Raw genomic sequence first — 14,424 nt, 5'->3', positions numbered from 1 at the left:
AACTAACAGATTGTTGCCAATCTGGAGCATGTATTGAGCCCTCTTGTCCTTTCAGGACTTCCAGGGGAAGGAAGGCATTTCAGTAATCCCTATCTCATGATGCCTGTCTCCAAAGTACAGCCATGCTGTGACCTCACCAAAGCTGCTTGGCCCCAGGGCCCCTGAAAATCAGGGGCAAGAAGTGTAGGTCCATTGAGTGGATCTTTCACATTTTCATCAGATTCCCTCCCTCTCCCATAAGGGTTTCCTGTACCCCACCCCCACCCCAAATCCTAGATGGATTAACTCCACCCTAGTGAGCTGTGACCCCAGTCCTTGTGACCTACAGAGTATCCACCTTCAGTAAATTTGCCCAAAGTCCTAGAGGCAGCGCTGGAATTGGCAAGTGCTTAGGAACATCCCTGCTCCTGAACCTCTGGCTCAGGATCACCAAGGGTATCCAAATGCTGAGGTTAGAGAAAGTTTCTTACATCAGGTGACCTCCTTCTGAGGAAAACACTTTTCATCTCTTTTCATTTTTTAAAAAATAAAAGATTTTTATTTATTTATGAGAGACATAGAGAGAGAGAGAGGCAGAGACACAGGCATAGGGAGAAGCAGGCTCCATGCAGGGAGCCCGATGCAGGACTCAATTCTGGGACTCTAGGATCACTGGAGTGATTACTGGACTGGGTGGAAGGCAGGCACTAAACCGCTGAGCCACCCAGGGATTTTTCATTTCATTTTTTTAAAGTTTAATAAAAATCTTATGAATATAATTTTGTCAGAAAAACTAATAGTTTGCTACTAGTCACAAATAAGTGTTTCCCAAATCCACCATCAGTTGGCATAATACCACAGTATTTCCTGTGCATTTATACAGGCACACACACACACACACACACACACACACACATAATTTTTATATAAGAGTCATAACGTATATATCATTCTGCAACTCGTTTTCCAATTAATATATGTTAGAATTTGTTTTATTCCAGAACATATAAATTATTGACTTACTTATAATTGTTACGTGGTATTCCTTTAGGTCAGTGAACCATGATTTAAATTACCACTGCCTCATTGATGAACAGTGGGGTTTCTCCAAAAATTCACTCTATGGACAGTGCTGCACAAATATTTTAATAACTGCCTCATTGTGTATAGTGGTGAGGAAGCACATTTTGCTGGACACATAACCAGTCATGATGTTGCTCAGACACATGCTGGAAAAACATTAAGAAATAGTTATTTATATAGATTCCTCAGGGACAACAAATACCAACAGTTACAAATATGATAGATATTAATCCAACCACATCAATAATCACTTTCAATGGGAATGGTCTAAATACACCAACTAAAAGACAGATTGTCAGGATATAAAAAACAAGATCCAACCAAATGTCTACAAGAAGTCTAAAGGTAAAGACTCAGATGAGTTGCAAAAGGATCGGGAAAACTGTATTGTGCTAATACTTATCAAAAGAAAGTTGTTGGGCTGCCTGGGTGGCTCAGTCGGTTAAATATCTGCCTTTGGGTCGTCATGATCCCAGGGTCCCTGCTCCCTGCTCAGCAGGGAGTCCCTCTCCCTCTGCCCCTCCCCACCACTTGTGCACATGCTTTCTCTCTCTCTCAAATAAATAAATAAAATCTTTAAAAATAATTTAAAAGAAAGCTGTTTCTTTTGTAGTTATATTAATTTCAGATGGGGCAGTCTATAGAACAAGAAAAATTATCAGGATTAAAAAGGGGCATTTACATAATGTTAAAGATGTCGGTTCTCTAAGAAGACTTAACAATCTAACAAGTATGCACCTAACAGAGCGAGCGTCAAAATACATGAGACAAAAACTGGCCTGACTGCAGAGACAGATCCCCTATCATTGTTGGATATTTCAAACTTTTCTCTAAGCAATTGATAGATCCAGCAGGCAGAAAATCAGTAATGAGTATTACTAAGGAGTCCTGGATGCAGTACTATTAACAAACTTGATTTAGTTAACATTTATAGAATACTCCATCAAACAACAGCAGAATAATACAATATTTTTCCCAAGGTCACATAGAATATTTACCAAAACAGACCCACATTGTGGGCCATAACATACACCTTAACAAATTTAAAAGAATAGAAATAATACAAAACATGGTCTCAAATTACAATGAAATTAAACTATAAGTCAGTAACAGAAACATCTCTGGAAAATTCCTAAATATTTGGAGATTAAACAACATACTTCTTAATAACACAGGGGTCAAAGAATAAACCTCAAGAGAAATTTAAAGATTTTTTAATGAAATGAAAATACAACTTATCAAAATGTGTGGGATGCAGCAAAAGCAGTGCTTTGAGGGAAATTTACAGTATTAAATGGCTGTATTAAAAAAGAAGGAAGATCTAAAATCAATAATGTAAGCTTCCAACTTAAGAAATGAGAGGAAGAAGAGCAATTTAAGGCTAAGACAAGCAGAAGAAAAGAAATAAAAATGAGAGCAGAAATCAATGAAATGGAAAGGAGGGAAACAATAAAGAAAATCAATAAAGCTAAAAGCTGGTCCTTAGGAAAGATCAATAAAATTGATAAATCGCTAGTCAGGCTAACCAAGAAAGAAAGGGAGAAGACACTAATTACTAATATCAGAAATGAAAGAAAGGTCATCTCTATTGATCACATGGACAGTAAAAGAATACTGAAAGTATTCAATAAATGGATGGGGCCACTTGTGTATGACAGACTAGGCCGTTCCTTATCTCCTTAGTCCTGGAAAAAGCAAAAGACTCCAGCTTCCTACACCTAACTTTCCCCTCTCCACCAAATTCCCTTTATCTTAGGAACAATGAAACAGGAATCCATCAATATTAGGAAAATAATGTCATCTCACTGGGCATCACTTTCCCCCATATTTCAAGCTCAATTACCCTGAAATCTCACCACTCTAGACAAATTTTTTTAAAGCACACATCCAAACACACACCTCAGTTGTATAAGCTTGAGGCTCTACAGCACCTCACCAGCTTTGTGTGCCCCACTGAAAGTTCTGCTCAGGACCAGGGGCAGCAGAGGGAGAGGCAGTCAGGGAATATTCGTGGTATCTGGTTTGATGGGCTAGATTTTTTTCTTTTTCAATAAAGAGTTTTGCGATATTTGAATAAACACAAGCATAATTCCTAGAATGTAAGATTTGACGTTACAAGTCAGAAAACAGAAGCACAAGAACAAACAATCCACATACAACAAAGAAAATTCTATGATCATTAGACCTGGAGGGGGAAAAAGTCAACTTCAATAAAAATCAAAGCAAATTTGTTGAAGTTTCCCATTTCTTACCTCAAAAATACTACTGCCCTGTTTTTGTTTCTGTTCTTTTTATACCTGCAGTGGACCAGAGTTCAATGAAGCAAGCACTCCCATGTGATAGCCAACAGCGTGCATTTGTCAAGTCCTTAAGAAACCAGTTAGGCTTTCACCATTTGCCTCCAAAAGTCCAGACCAAGAAAACAATTTAAAATCCGAAAGATGGGATGCCTGGGTGGCTCAGCAGTTGAGTGTCTACCTTCGGCTCAGGGCGTGATCCTGGAGTTCCAGGATCGAGTCCTACATCGGGCTTCCTGCATGGAGCTTGCTTCTCCCTCTGCCTCTGTCTCTGTCTCTCTCTGTGTGTCTCTCATGAATAAATAAATAAAATCTAAAAAAATAAAAATAAAATAAAAAAATCCAAAAGATACATATGCCAATTGTTTATATATTAAAACAGCCACGTGATTTTCACACTTCACAATATCACTTTAAAATATGGAAATAAAATGGTAAAAGATACAAACATCCAGTTATAAGATAAATAAGTTCGGGGGATATAATGTACAGCATCGTGAATATAATCAACAATGCTGTATTGTATGTTTGAAAGTTGCTAAGAGTAACTCTTAAATGTCCTCAACTCACAGGAAAAAAAATGTAACTGATGGATGTGTCAACTCTTCTTAGTGTGATAACCATTTCACAATACATACATATGTCAAATCATACTGTACACCTTAAACTTACACAATGTGGTATGTCAATTATTTCTCAATAAAGGTGGAAAACATTTAATAAATACATAAAATACATAAAGTGCAAACTGTTAGACATATAAAGAAGAAATGGTAAATCCACAAACATACTTTGAAAATTTACAGTTCTTGCAGAAATTAGCAGATCAAGTAGATAAGAATAAAGGAAATAGTAAGTATGGGTAATATATTTCACTAAGCTTCATCTAACATATAGAATTTTGTACTCATTCATTCAACACTATGCCTAGGGTTATTTACAAAATCAACCATCAATCAAAAGTTCAAAATATTCCAGAAAGCTTAAGAGGCCACATTCTCAGACCACAGGACAATAAAACCAAAAACAAATGGGGAAAAAATCGATCCACTTAAAAAAGTGTTAGCCTCTTCTAAGAACTCTAGGGGTAATTAAGAAATAAACATTGAAATTGCATACTATTTAGAAAAAATAAGTAACTTTTGAAAAGAAATTGCATACTATTTAGAAATCACTGTATCCTAATGAAAAGGTAGACACAACCTAAGTGTCCAACTAACTAGGGACGAATAGGTCAAAATATGAGCAGACTATTACGCGGGTATCAGGTGAGATTCATGACGAACATGTTATAAAAGAGACGAACATGATATAAGAATTTTTAAAAGCAGGCTGGAAACCTGAATAGAAAATACGATGACACTGACGGAAAAAAAAAAAAAAATTAAAAATACATCAGCACAGGCTTAGAATAAAAAAGGCCAAAAAACAATACCAGAGAAACTAATTGAGGGTGATGATAGTTCATTATTGGCACCATGCGTGATTATGTTTCCTTTTCAATTTTCTATTTTCCAAACTATTTTTAGCCAAAGCGGGGGAAAAAAAAAAAAAAAAAGACGGCAAAACTTTTTAGGTTAAATTTTGATTGTGTATACGTCGGTCGGAGGCAGAGAGAAATTGAGGGATCTGCAGAGTCACAGATTCAGGGCAGCACCCCCTGCCCGCTGGGTTTCACGGGCTCAGGATCCGTGGGAATGGGAATGACCAACACCGAAGATCCGAGCCCCGAGGAACGGGCCGGGCCGGGCTGCGCCCCCAGCACCGCCGAGCCGGCGAACGAAATGCGCGGAAAGGCCGAAGCAACGGCGACGGCCCGGCTCCGCGGCGCCCCGAGGCTCCGCTCCCCCGCGCGCCCGCGGGGCCCGGGGGCCGGATGCTCCACCTGCCGGCCGCGGCCCCCGAGCCCCCCCCGCCGCCCTGCACCGACCCCATCCGCTTCCGGCCCGTGCTGCCCCCCGCCCCCCCGCCGGCCCCGGACCCCCGCCCGGAGCCCGCGCCCGCCGAGCCGTCCCCGCCAGGGGCGCCCCACACCGCGACCCGGTCACCCCCGGCCGGGCCTCCCGGCTGCGGGAACCGCCCAGGATCTCCGGTCCGGCCCCCGGGATCCTCAGCCTGTCCCTTTTCGGGATGGAGAATTGGGAGAAATCCTAGCCGGGCGCAAAGCAGAGGAGGTCTCAGACCGAGCATTCCTCCCCACCGCCGGAGCGCTGACGTTCTGGAACAGTCTGCCCGAGCTGTCACCGCGCCCAACCCTGAGCCAGAAACTCCGTCCTCAGCCAGTCATTGGATCCGCTGTAAAAATGCAAACGCCGCCCTCCACCCCACCCCACTCCCCAGGAGTAATCCCGGCCCCCAAAGAAAAGTAGGGCTCTCAGGAGCCTGTAGGAGGACCTGGGAGCCGGGGTGGCCAAGGGCACGGGCGGGGGCTGCAGCCGGGCACCTGGGGCCTGGGGCGCGCTGGGAAGGAATCGCACTTGCTGCAGTTTGCCGTGCGGTCCGGCGGGCCCCGACTCGGATGACCTCCCTCCCCGCTCACAGGGTCGAAGCTAGAGCAACATCGCCCCCTGCCGGACAGAGCGGCGCGACAGCTTTCCGTCCACGGGGGGCGCGGAGGCCTCTCGGCAGGGAGCCCGGGTGACCTGGGCGGTTGGTCCCGGTGGGCGCGGCCCTCCCGAGTTACTAGTAGTAAATGCTTACCCTCGGGGAACTGCTACAATGGAAATCTGTTGTGCTGGGTCTTTCCTGAGTTCATTTCCAACTCTGGATTCTAGATCCCTCCTCTCTCCTTCCTGGGCCAGAGGCCCTGAGGCGCTCCTTCCTCTTTCCATCCCCGCCCCGCTTTGGCAGTTTCTGCCTCTGTGTTCTGCGCTGAGTTCTGTGTCCCTACGGGTGCAGGGACATAAAACCAGGACCCGACCTTCTATTTTTTTTTGGGGGGGGGGGACTTTTTAAATTCCATTCATTAACATAGAGTGTATTAGCAGTTTCAGAGGTAGAGTTCAGTTATTCATCAGTTGCACACAATACCCCAGTGATCATTACATCAGGTGCCCTCCTTCATGTCCATCACCCAGTTACCCCACCCCACCCACCTCCCCTCCAGGGATCCTCAGTTTGTTTCCTGCACTTTAAGAGTCTCTTATGGTTTGTCTTCCTGTCTGATTTTGTCTTGTTTTATTTCTCTCTCTCTTCCCCTACAGATCCTGTTTTGTTTCTTAAATTCCACATAAGAGTGAAAGCATATAATTGTCTTTCTCTGATTGACTCATTTCACTCATTTCTCAGAAAAGACTCATGTCTTTGCAAATGGCAAGATTTATTTTTCTGATGGCTGAATAATATTCCATTTGTGTGTGTGTGTGTACGCATGTGATATATATATATATATATCACATTTTCTTTATCCATTCATCTGTCAGTGGACACCTAGGCTCTTTTCATATTTTGGCTATTGTGGACATTGATGCTATCAACATTGGGGTGGAGGTGCCCCTTCAGGTCACTTCCTTTCTATCCTTTGGGTAAATCCTAGTAGTGCAATTACTGGGTTGGTAGGGTAGCTCTATTTTTAACTTTTTGAGGAACCTCTATACTGTTTTCCAGAGTGGCTGTACCAGCTTGCATTCCCACCAGCAGTGTAAGAGGGTTCGGTTTTCTCTGAATTCTCGCCAACATTTATTGTTTCCTGACTTGTTCGTTTTAGCCATTCTGACTAGTGTGAGGTGGTATCTCATTGTAGTTTTGATCTTTGATCTGATGCCCAGTGACGTGGAGCATTTTTTCTGTGTCTGTTGACCGTGTGTATGTCTTCTCTGGGGTAATATCTATTCATGTCTTCTGCCCATTTCTTGACTAGATTATTTGGTTTTGGGGTGTTGAGTTTGATAAGTTATTTATATATCTTGGATACTAACCCTTAATCTGATAAGACATTTGCAAATATCTTCTCCCATTCTGTAGGTTGTCTTTTGGTTTTGTTGACTATTTCCTTTGCTGTGCAAAAGCTTTTTATCTTGATTAAGTCCCAATAGTTCATTTTCGCTTTTGTTTTCCTTGCCTCTGGAGACCTGTCTAGCAAGAAGTTGCTGTGGCCAAGGTCAAAGAGGTTCTTGCCTGTATTCTCCTCTAGGATTTTGATGGATTCCTGATTCACATTTAGGTCTTTCGTCCATTTGGGGTTTATTTTTGTGTATGGTGTAAGAAAATGAGGGCCTGACTTTCTTTAGGCCACTCTTTCCTGGGGTAAGAGTGGGAAGTGTGCTGGCTGTGTCTGTTAAGGACACCCAGAAAAATGAATTTTGTGAGAAATGGTTGGGAGGGATTCAGGCTCTGGATCAACCAGGATGGATATTTTAGACTTCTGCCAAGGCTGTCCCAGAAAATGGTGCTGAAAGAGCAACTGAGAAGGGAAGGAGAACTTTTTGAGCTCCTTCCGATGGCTCCACCTCTCCTCCATCAATTTCCCCTCAAGGGAGCTGGCTGGTGCTGGCTCCCCAAACACTGCACTGCATCCAGCCACTATGCCTTCAGCCTGGCTCCCCAGCCCTGCACTTGTAACCTCCTTTAAGCCTGGGTACAAGCACAGCTGCACAGGTTGCCCCCCCCCCCGCCCCTGTCGCCCTCCCCCAACCTCCCTCCACCCCTGCTAAGGGTGGCGACTTGGGCTGGGCTCCTGTCCTCACTGCGCCCACCACATCCTGGCAACCCCCACCTGGTGTCATGTGTTTCCTTGCCTGTCCCCACTGCTGGCGTGTCTCTCAGCAGGGGGACCTGCAGAACTAGAAGCAGTGCCCTGAAGCAGGACACCCACCGTGAAGCACATCCCACTGGCACCCCAGGTCCTTGTAGCTCCTCTCCACTGCACCACCGCCTGGGGGGTCATGGAAACATTCTCCCCAGAACGGAGTCCTATTTCCCCCGGCTCTGCCTCTGGGGGCCTGTATCAACATTCCTGATGGCCAGTACACCTCCATGTCTGAAGGGGGGAGAGGCAGCTCATCTCTCTCATTCCTGCTAAACTGAGAAGGTGCAAACCATCCTCAGAAGCCCTCTAACCTCCTTCATCCCATCCCTGCCAAGACAGATAGACGGAGGGGAAGCTGGGGGACAGAAGGAGGAGGGAAGCAGGGAGGAGAAAAGCCCTGGGGCTTCTCATCTCAGTCTTTTCTTTCCTTCCCAAGCTTGATCTTTTCTGCCTTTCTCTCCCTGCACTCAAGACTCCCATCTTCCTCTTCCCAGAGAGGATTTCTTACTGGGGCAGGGTGCTGCAGCCTGCCCTGTCTGCACTGGGGCATTGGTGGTGAGCTCTGGAAACTATGACCCTCCTCTCCTGCAATGTTTCCATTGCTGTGTCGTCCCACTTCCACGGCTCACCCCACAGGTACCTGAAGAGAAGCACTAAGATCCCCCCAGAACGTGGCATGGGGGGGCTTCCTGCCGGCAAGGTCACAGTTAAAAGACTTGAGAGTGAAAGCTTTAGGGTTGAGTTGAGGTTACTTATGGATCCTCCACCAGCACCCAAACAAAGAATGAAACATCTTGTGTAAAAAGTAAAATTTCCACTGACTCTTTGACGTTTATTTTGGATGTACTGTATCAAGACAACAAATTGAAAGAAAGGAAGGAAGAGAGAGAAGAGAAGGAGGGAGGGAGGAAGACAAAGGGAAGGAGGAATGAGAAATGAGCATTTTTATAGGTTTATTTTGGTACTGGGTGTTTTTTGCCAGAGCCTCAACTGTGAGGTACAGCAGGACCCACAACAGCCCAGAAACAAAAAGAGGAGCTGAAGCCTCATTTATTGTGGATATCAGTACTGCACAATTGGTCAGAAAGAAGTCAGGTTCTCTAAGTGCCAAAAAAAAAAATGTGTATTTTAAGTGTTTAACAGAACAGCTGGCAAAGAATGCAGACAGGCACTCTGCAGAAGAGGTTAGCCCAATGGCCAACATGTGACAACACACCCACTCTCAACTTCAATTAGGGAGATGCAAGTTTAAACAACAAGATACCAATTTACATCTCTCAGAGTGACAGAACTGAAAAGACTGACAAAACTAAGAATTATAAAGCATGTGGGTAAATGGAAATGCATCTACAGCTGGAGTGAGGATAAACCGGTACCCTCACTTTGGAGAGAAATTTGCCAACAGCTGTGGAGGTTGAAGAAAAGCTCAAGCTCCAAGTCACTGCTCTCAAGGACAACATCCTCTTGAAGCCATTCCTCTTCCAAGCTGACACCCTAGAGAAAATCTTGTACCTAGACTGTAGGAGATATTTACCAGGATGTTCACTGTAGCATTGTTTATAATGGCAAAAACTAGAAATAGCCTTAAAGATCCGTTAACAAACAGTGGTAGTTCTCATTACATATTGCTCTTGTATCCCCCCCCAAATACGAAAGACTGTGTACTCCTTCACTTGTTTTTAAGTTTTTATTGTGGTAAAATACATATAATGTAATATTTACCATCTTCACCACTTCTAAGTGTAGAGTTTAGTGGTATTAAATACATTCACATTGTTGTACAAACATTACCACCATCTATCTCCAGAGCTCTTATTTTGCAAAACTGAAACTCTGCACCTATTAAATAATAACACTCCATCCCCCTCACCCTCAACTCCTGGCAACTACCAATCTAGTTTCTCTCTCTCTCTCTCTCTCTCTCTTTTAAGATTTTATTTATTTATTCATGAGAGACGCAGAGAGAGGCAGAGACAGGCAGAGGGATAAGCAGGCTCACAGGCTCCCCGTGGAGAGCCTGATGGGGGACTCAATCCCAGGACCATGGGATTGCGACCTGAGCCGAAGGCAGATGCTCAACTGCCCAGCCATGAGGTGCCCCACAGTACTGGTCTTTTTGTGACTGGCTTATTTCATTCAGCATAAGGTTCTCAGGGTTCATCCATATTGTAGTGTATGTCAAATTTTCCTTCTTTTTAAAAGTTGAATAATAATCCATTGTGTGGATATACCACATTTGCTTTTCCTTTCATCTGTCCGGGGGACAGCTAGGTCACTTCCACAGTGTAGCTATTGTGACTAATGCTGCTATGAACATAGGTATACTCCTTCACTCAGTTTTAACTTCATGTCAAACATTTTCATCGTAAGTGGTTGTAAAATATATAATTTCCAGTGTGTTGTAAATGTTGATGTTTTAAGATAAAACCTCTACATCGCTGTTTCTGATAGGTTATAAATAAATAATATATCAATTTTATTTCAACCATCATTTGTTTTTACAAGCAAGAATATAAAATAAAAATAAATAAAAGCAAGAACATTTTCTTCAACTTTTGGAAATTTTTCATCATCCCTTTTTCCCCCTCTAATTTATGAATTCTACCCATCTTCTTTTTTTTAAGATTTTATTTATTTATTCATGAGAGACACACAGAGAGAGAGAGAGGCTGAGACATAGGCAGAGAGAGAAGCAGGCTCCATGCAGGGAGCCCGGTGCAGGACTCTATCCCCTGTCTCCAGGATCAGGCCCTGGACTGAAGCGGCGCTAAACCGCTGAACCACCTGGGATGCCCTCTACCCATCTTCTTGAATAGAAGTTTATTCTAATGTAGTATGTTTTTATGCTTGAAGATCTTTTATTGATCATACTTCTCTGCCAGAAAAGCGTATAAACTGAAATTTTAATTTCCTATAACCATGAATTTTTAAGTATTAAAATTTTATTTAGATTATGCCATCTTTATTGCTATTAGTAGCGCAGATTGTTAAAAAATGGCATAAATTACAAATATTGAAAATTAAGTGTTAAATATAAAAATAGCCTTTGGTGATAGTGATATTGCAAGATGCTACCTTAGGCGGATATTAGGTAAAGAGTATATGAGATCTCTATATTATTTATTATTAACTGCATCATCAACCTACAATTATTTCAAAGTAAGAATTTTTATTAAAAAAATAACTTTGAGGGGAAAATACAGCTCTTAAAGAGATGGATATGATCCAGTTAGTTAACGAACCCATTGGAAATGATTACTTATTGCTAAAATAAGACAAGGTACAACACCAATTATTTTCCTACTTTTGGGGAGATTTTTTTCATATAAAAAATCTCATTCCCTATAAATAAATTGTTGGCTTTGTAATAGTACAGTTGCTAAATCTTTTAACTTTTTTCCAAAAAAAAAAAAAAACAACATTTTTTTTACAAAACATAAAGCCACGTAGTGAGCTACCATCAGAAAGTCATCTTAAGGATCTATTATTAGTTGTGTATTCATTTGCTAGGGCTGCTTAACAAAGTACCACAAACTAGGTGTCTCAACAACAGAAATGTATTGTCTCACAGTTCTAGAAGTCCAAGACAGGGGCTGAGTTCATCTCCTGTGAGAGCTGTGAGGAAGAAACTGCTCTCTCTCCTCTAGCTTCTGGTGAGTTGCCAGCCATCTTTGAGTTTCTTGGCTTGTAGAAGCATCACCCTGATCTCTGCCTTTATTTTTTACCTGACATTCTTCCACAGCATGTGTCTGTGTCCAAATTTCCCCTTTTAATAAGGACACCAGTTATACTGGATTTCAATCAACCCTAATGACCTCATGTAAACTTGACTTTACCTTTGATAAAACCCAATCTCCAAGTAAGGTTACTTTCTGAGGGTACTGGGGGTTCCAATTTCAAAATATGATTTTCAGGGAGACACACACAATTCAGCACATAAGAGTTGCCAATTCTAGTAGGTCTTTTTTCAATTGTGTTGAAAGCAAAGACTTGGGAACTACTGACCTGTAAGTGGATTGATTACCATCCTTAGAGTTATTCACATCTCAGTTTCTGGAAACCAACTAAAATAGGCTTTACCAATGTCTATTCAGTAGCTATGAATTGTACCACTCTTATCTCACCTAGAAGCAATTGCCTTCACACTAATGAACTTAGAAGAGGTTGGGGACATAGAAATATTTTTAATTTCAATATAAATCTGCCAAAATAATATTTTAATTAAATGTTTTTATTTTATCATAGACTTTAAGCTTTGTTTTCATCAAAATTTCAGAGCTAAGGATATACCTAATTTAATTTGTTGCAAATAAAAATGCTGCCAACTAACTTCATTGGCAAAGTCAGTCTTTAATATCAAAGCAGTTAGCAAATCAGACTTTGTGTTAAAAGAGAAAGTGTGGTTCCTTTTGCAATACTAATGAACATGCTAGGAACAAGTGCACATCCCATAACAACTGTCTGGCTTCTGCATTGAGGCTCTACAGAGAGAGGTGAGTAAAATGATGAGGCCCAGGGGTTGGCCACGAGATACTCTAGCTCCAGCATTTCTCCCAGACACCCTCTTTGTCAGGATCTCGGGGACATTCCTCAGGAGAAATGCTTATTCATAACTAAGGGAATGGACACAAAATGAAAAATATCTGGGTGTTTCCCCTTTGATTGTTGTCCCAGAGAGTTTTGCACCTCCCGGGCATTGCACCACAGTAATGTACAGAATGGTAGCAGGTCTGCCTTTTTGTTTTAAAGCAAGAGAAGAGCAATTATGAAAGGGGAGATGGGGAAAGAGGATTGGCACAAAGACTAGACACAGACATTTATTTGCTCCTGGGCAGATCCATTTTAGGAAAGAGAACCAAAAGTTGAAGATCTGGGAAATGAGCCCCTTAAAATACAGTGTATCCCAAAGACAGCCAGCCTCCTTGTCCCCCCAAGGGTATGAATACTCTGGTTTGAGGACCACTGAACTGTGGAATATTCACAAGATGATACTACTATACAACATTTAAAATAAATAAATCTGTATGTGTCACCACAACTCAAACTCAAAGACATACAATATGACAATGTTTCTATATATTGAAACATTCTCCAGAAAAAGTAGGAGTGGCACAATTGAGGTGGAATTGACAGGTATTTGTCATTGAGATAAAGCAAGACTCTGTTAGCTCTAGGACTCAGAGGCCTTTCTAGGCCCAAACAAGCTAACTCCTTCCAAGGAGACAGTATTGTCTTCACAGTCCGGGATTGGCAAGAGGAGGTAGCAGGCCATTGATTCCAAGTTGTCCCTGCAGTCAGGGTCTTAGGAGCTGCGGTCCAGAGCCCTGATTCAATTCATACCACTGCTCTGCCTGGTTATATGTTCCAAATGTCTTCAATTCATGTAAATTAAGATTCTTGTATTTCCATGTTTTAAGAACAAACACTTCAAGAAAAACAAAGATTTGCTTAATTTGGCACAAAAATTGGTTACTCTCATCTCTTTCTGGATGTTTTTAAAAATAAGGGACTTGCTTGACGGATTGCAGTGGTTCCCATGCCTTCCTGCCATCCCACCTGAGTGCTGCAACTTGGGGGAGGGGAGCTTACCTGGCAGTGAGGGGCAGGCCCCACCCAGCCCCCTGCACAGCTGGCCCTACTGCAAGCAAGCATCCCCAGAATTTTCACAAACTGTGTCTGCTCTCCTGTATGCTGCGAGGCGGATGTCATTGTGGTTGCGTTGAGAATCCACCACATTCTGTAAAAAATATCATTGGGGTCACAAAGCCTCCTTGGTAGGTTTCATGTGTTGCCTTGGCATCCCCCCCACCCTTTGTCATGCTCTGTACAAAGGGACTGCCACCCCCCATGGCTGACACTTTTCTTAGCTGCAAGGCTGGAAGGTCTCCAAGTCAGCTGCAGCTCTCTTTCAGGAGACCAAGATGGCCTGCCTGCACATGGCTGTTTCCTTGTCACCCTCATTCATGTGAGTTAAGGGATAGCACTGTGTCTATACAGCCACACACACACACACACACACACACACACACACACATCTATATGCCAGGGGATGCCCTGCATGAGTCACAGTCATAACCATCATTACAAAGGGTTTTCCTTCCCCAGCATCCCTCATCTTCCATTTGTATGTTTGTAACATGTACTGAGCAAGTCCTCAACAATACAGATACATTGTATCTACTAGAGCTCACATAATGTTCATTAACAGGAAAACTAAATTATGGAACATCGATATAAAATACACATGTGTTCATGTGAAAAGCTTTTCTTCTTTTGCTATTAGCTAAGAAAGGAAGGTTACAGAAAAAGACATGCAGG

This window comes from Vulpes vulpes, chromosome 8, assembly GCF_048418805.1.
Source record: "Vulpes vulpes isolate BD-2025 chromosome 8, VulVul3, whole genome shotgun sequence".
NCBI classification, from domain to species: Eukaryota; Metazoa; Chordata; class Mammalia; order Carnivora; family Canidae; genus Vulpes; species Vulpes vulpes.
Note: the sequence above shows the minus strand (reverse complement) of the source record.